The sequence below is a fragment of the Ceratotherium simum genome, chromosome 7 (genome assembly GCF_057802395.1).
Source record: "Ceratotherium simum simum isolate JZ-2026a chromosome 7, ASM5780239v1, whole genome shotgun sequence".
NCBI classification, from domain to species: Eukaryota; Metazoa; Chordata; class Mammalia; order Perissodactyla; family Rhinocerotidae; genus Ceratotherium; species Ceratotherium simum.
Window position 1 is genome coordinate 37,897,010 of NC_141906.1, and position 5,931 is coordinate 37,902,940.

Genomic DNA, 5,931 nt, shown 5'->3' on the forward strand with positions numbered 1-5,931 from the left:
TTTCAACAGTTGAGATGACAATCTATTGCGGTAGATTGACCTCTAATTCAATACCTACAGTATCAGAGAATGAGAGCACTAACAGAGATGAGCAACTTATTCAAGAAGTGCAAGAATGGTGAGATCAAGCTGACCTGATGGCTTTAGGACATAGGTTTTAAAGAATAAATATAAATTTGACAAGCAGAACAGAGGAAATTGACATTTCAGGAACAAATCATAGTCTTTGAAGTCAAAGGCATATAAATAAGCCCCAGTTGAACTCCCAGCTAGGAGTCAGCATCAACCACCAGGCATATGTTTGAGCCATCTTGGACATGCAGTCCAGTCCAGTTGATGGTTACACAACTAGTAAGTAGCACAACTAGAATTTAAATAAGGTCTTATGACTCTATGTCCAGTGCTCTATCCTCTACTCCACTGCTACCAACCACATGGAATGAGATGATGTCTAACATAGAGTTTAAGACCAGTATAGTAGAGTAGTTAAGACCTTATATCACCAAGTTACCCAAACTTGGATTAGAATCTCAGCTCTGCCAATAAGATTAGATAATCTTACTATATGCTAGACCTCAGTTTCTCCATTTATAATATGGAGTTAATAATAATCTCTACCTACCTTATAGGATTATTATGAAGGCTAAATGAGTTAATGAATATAATATCCCTGGCAGCACATAATAAATACTCAATAAATTATAGCTATTATGAAAATACTACTATCTTATGATTTTTATCCTTTATAACTCTATAAACCTTGTCTCTAGTTCATTTTCCACGACTATAGTTTCAAAGAACATAAAGGCCTTCAATTCTAAACAGACCCAAATGTTTCCTTTGTTCCTTGGATACACCTTCAGCAAATATCTCACAGCGAAACGCACAAACTATAGTGAAATCTACCAATGTTACACAAATTGCAAGAGATTGGAAATTCATCTAGATAACAAAAAACCAATGTTCATTATAGCTTTAATTAAATTCCATTTGGGATGTTTTATCATTCCACTTATCTGTCTTTGTAGTCTCCTGTAAGGTCAGAAACTTTATCTGGCCATAAAAACTAAATAGATTTTGATGACACTATATCAGAAAACACTAATGCCATTTCCTTATCTCTGTGAAATAGTCTTTTCTCTATACACATCTCTAATGACTACAGGAAGCAACCTTGGTTGTATTGTCCTTAGTTTGCTTTTGAGTAATTTCTTTTTTTTCTGTCAGCTTTTCTGCTAAAAACTTAATTTTGTCTTCCATGTAGGTATATGATTTTCAAAAACAGTAGGGCAAATCTTTGCATTTCTTCATCCTTTTGGATACTGCATGAGATGTTATTTTTGCACTTGTAATGCCCTCTCTACTTGTAATATTTAATATTATCATCTGGAAAATCCTTCTGAGAACTGGGGAAATGTTAACACTATATGGTTAAGCACACAACTTTTTTCATATGCCTGAGGAAAAATCAGAAAACAATGATCTTTCCATCCATGACTTCCTTTAGTCCAGACTAGCTGCAAAGCATCATGGTCCGTACCTGGAACCACAATAATCTAAGATCCACCTCGTTTTTCCCTAAATGGATACTCCCACTCGGAAGGCCCTGCCTCCCCTTTCATGTATCCAACTTTTGGCCTTTCTCCAAGGCCCAGCTAGAGACCTACCATTGCTGAAATCTTTCTCTTCCTCTTTTAAGCTACAATATTGCTTATATGCAGCACTCATGGTCATTTGCTGCATTGGACAATATTTGCTTCATTTTTGCCAAAGATCAAACTGTCCATTAAGCAGGTTCCACCATACCACATGGAGACTGCTGCTTAGAATTGTGAGAATTCGTTTATTTAAAAAGCAGGAGGTACTATGTCATGGTGAAAAGAATATGGACTCTGGCATTACCGAGAACCTAAGCTCAAAGCTACTCTTAAAACTGTGTAAATTTGAGAAACTTAATTAACCTCTTTGTACCTCTCATGATGCATCTGTAAATTGCAGTAAATAATGAGAATACTGAGAAGATTTAATGAGATAAAGTGTGTAATAAGTATGACACTTAGTAATTACTCAATAACATTTGTTTTTCTTCCTTTTGTCTTAATATCTTGCTAAGAGGAAGGCACAGAATTCAAATGCATATCATTAACTCTACAAGTTTATTTTCTGTGCAGTGACAAATGACCACAACACATGTCACTATTAATGGCAATTTTCAGGGCTTTGAAATGGCATATCGTGAAGTAGGTACTTTTTCTTTGTGAGGAAGGTCAGCCCTGTGCTAACATCTGCCAATCCTCCTCTTTTTTTTTTTGCTGAGGAAGACTGGCACTGGGCTAACATCCGTGCCCATCTTCCTCCACTTTATATGGGACGCCGCCACAGCGTGGCTTGCCAAGCGGCGCATTGGTGCACGCCCGGGATCCGAACCGACGAACCCCAGGCCACTGCAGCAGAGTGTGCGCACTTAACCGCTTGCACCACCGGGCCAGCCCCGAAGTAGGTACTTTTATACATAGTGCAGTTCTAGCCTATTCTTTTAAAGAAACACACAGACATTCTCTCTTCCCCTTATAATTACATTTGGAATGCAATAAACAAGAAATCATTGAATTATACACAAAGAATTAAAACTATAAGCTCATGGATTGAAAAACATACAAATTGCCAGTAACCAGAAAAAGGCTCAATCTTACCAATTAAATATCCAATGTCCTTAGTTAAATATCCAAACTAAAATTACATTTGCTTACCATTTTGACCAAGTTTTAAATAAAAGTGTTGGCAAGAAAAGGGAAAAGTAGGCATTATTTTACACAGTTGAGAGGAATGAGCATTTATATCACCACTCTGAAATGTGTCAGTGTCTATTAAAATAAAGGATATGTATACCCCACAACTAAGCAATTTCACATTTACATAAATATAAATACATACATACTCTACAAAAATATTTTCACAAATGTATAAAGAAATATGTTTAAGAATACACATTGCAACATTGTTTATAATAATAAAAAGTCAGAAACAATGCAAATATCCATCAGTAGGGGAATGGTTAAATAAATGATAGTATATTCATACAATGAAATACATCCAACGATTAAAAAAAATGGGGCATATACTGACGTGAGCTCTTTTATACATATATTGTTAACTGACAAAAGCAAATTGATGGACAACATGTTAATATGACCATTTTACTAATCCAAGTATCTATCTATTACCTATTTATATATGCAGAGAAAAAATATGCAAAGATTTACACTAAATTGTTGACAATTTTCACCTATAGAAAGTGGAATTGGAGAATATGAAACTTTAACTTTTTATTTTTACAACTGGCATTTTAAATATTTTCTATGAATATGTTTTTTTAACTTAAAAATATTTTAAATAATCAATTAAATTCAATTTATATTTATTGAGCACCTGCAATGTATTTTATAGAAAGGTTAATAAAATGTTAACCCCATTATCAAGAACTTCAACATTAACTAAAAGAGATGGAAGAAGACATTAAAAAAAATTAAAAAACAAGTATTTCAGAGTTTATAATATGCTTTAGGTATTTTATGCACATTATATACTTTAATTTCCAAACTTTTTTGAGCTAGGTATTATTGTACTTATTGCACAGATAAGAGAATGAGTATGATTTGCCTATGTTCATCCTAGCAATGAGTGGTAGGTCTGGGATCTAAGTTCAAGTCTATCTAATTGCAAAGGCTATTTACCTTCTATATACTACCATGGAATCAGGAGACAATAATATAACATCTGATGCTCTTCAACATCAGTCTTAGCAGTATCTTTTTTAATATCATGTCTCCCCAGGCAAGGGAAGCCAAAGGAAAAATAAATAAATGAGACTACATCAAACTGAAAAGCTTCTGCACAGCAAAGAAAACTATCAACAAAATGAAAAGACAGCCTAACAATTGAGAGAAGATATTTGCAAATCATATAACTGATAAAGGTTTAATAGCCAAAATATATAAAGAACTCATACAACTCAACAACAACAAAAAAACAACCGAAGTAAGAAATGGGCAAAGGATCTGAACAGACATTTTTCTGAAGAAGATATACAGATGGCTACTAGGCACATGAAAGATGTTTAATAATACTAATTATTAGGGAAATGCAAATCAAAACTGCAATGAGCTATCACCTCACACCCATCAGAATGGCTATTATTAAAAAGACAAGAAATAACAAGTGTTGGAGAAGATGTGGAGAAAAGGGAACCCTGATACACTGCTGATGGGAATGTAAACTGGCGCAAACACTATGGAAAACAGTATTGAGATTCCTCAAAAAATTAAGAATAGAAATACCATATAATCCAACTATTCCACTTCTGGGTATTTATTCCAAGAGCACAAAAACACTAAGTTGACAAGATATTTGCACCCTTATGTGCATTGCAGCATTATTCACAATAGCCAAGGCTTGGAAACAACATAAGTGCCCATCAATGGATGAATGGATAAAGGAGATGTGGTATATATATACAATGGAATACTACTCAGCCATAAAAAAGATGAAATCTTTCCATTTGTGACAACGTGCTTGGACCTTGAGGGTATTATGCTAAGCGAAATAAGTCAGATGGAGAAAGCCAAATAACAATAACATATGATTTCACTCATGTGAGGAAGATAAAACAACAATAACAAACAAACACATAGATATAGAGATTAGATTAGTGGTTACTGGAGGGGAAGGAGGAGGGGGAGAGCAAAAGAAGTTAAAGGGCAGATGTGTATAGTGACGGATGATAGTCTTTGGGTAGTGAACATGATGTAATCTACACAGAAATCAAAATATAATGAGGTACACCTGAAATTTAGGTACTGTTATAAACCAATGTTACCTCAATAAAAAATAGATAAGTAAAAAATAATAACATCTGATATTTTCCTATCAATATTCCTAGATTTAATATCTTTCCTAAAATACAGCTACCAACTCCATATTTTGCCTTCATGTCTTACTGTCAAACTCAGTGTCTCCAATATCAATTTTCATTGATCTTTCAAACTGTCCTTTCTCCTGGGTATATCACAGACCACAATACTAATATCTGCCCAGCCATCCCAATTCAGAACATATTTGATATCTACATTTCCCTCACCACTCTCCACCCAAACCAATCTGCCATCGATTCAACTCTCCCACTTACTGCTAAAAGGACTTGCAAAACCATCTCAATCCTGCAACTGCTCTAGTTAAGCCCTCTTCACATTGATTCCTGACTATGGTAGCAGCCTCCTAACTGCCTTTTGGCCTCCCTCCAATGCATCCTCCACATGGTGGTCAGTGTTATATTTCTAAAATAATGACCTAGCCACGTCACTCTTCACGTTGCAATTACTCTCTCTCTACTACTTTCAGAGTAAAATCCAAATTATGCAGAATGGCATTCAAGCTTATTTACAAACCACTTTTCTAGCATCTTTCTCCCTCACACATACACTCACACATTCAGAGTGAACAGTCCGCCCTTTCCTGAAGATGTCTTGCAGTTTCCCATCTCTGTGCCTTTGCAAATGCTATTCCTTCTGCCTAGAAGGCCCTGCTACTGATGCAAGCCACAGAATTATCCTTCAGAATTCATCTCATGTGCCTCTTCTACTTAGAAGATTTGCACAACTCTTGTCTTCTGGACATAAAAAATATCATCACCTATTCTATTGACCCAATACATTTTTTCCAAGTTCTAGTCTTATTTCTCACCACTCTGTGTTATAGAGTTATTTGTATCCATCTACCTTACTAGAATGTTCTGTGCCTTATTCAATACTCTGACCACAGCACCCCGAAAACTGCAATGGTTGACACATAATACATATCCAAGAAATACGTGTTGAATTAAATTAAAATGAGAGGAAGATGTTCATGTATTCATACACTCAATCAGCATATTTT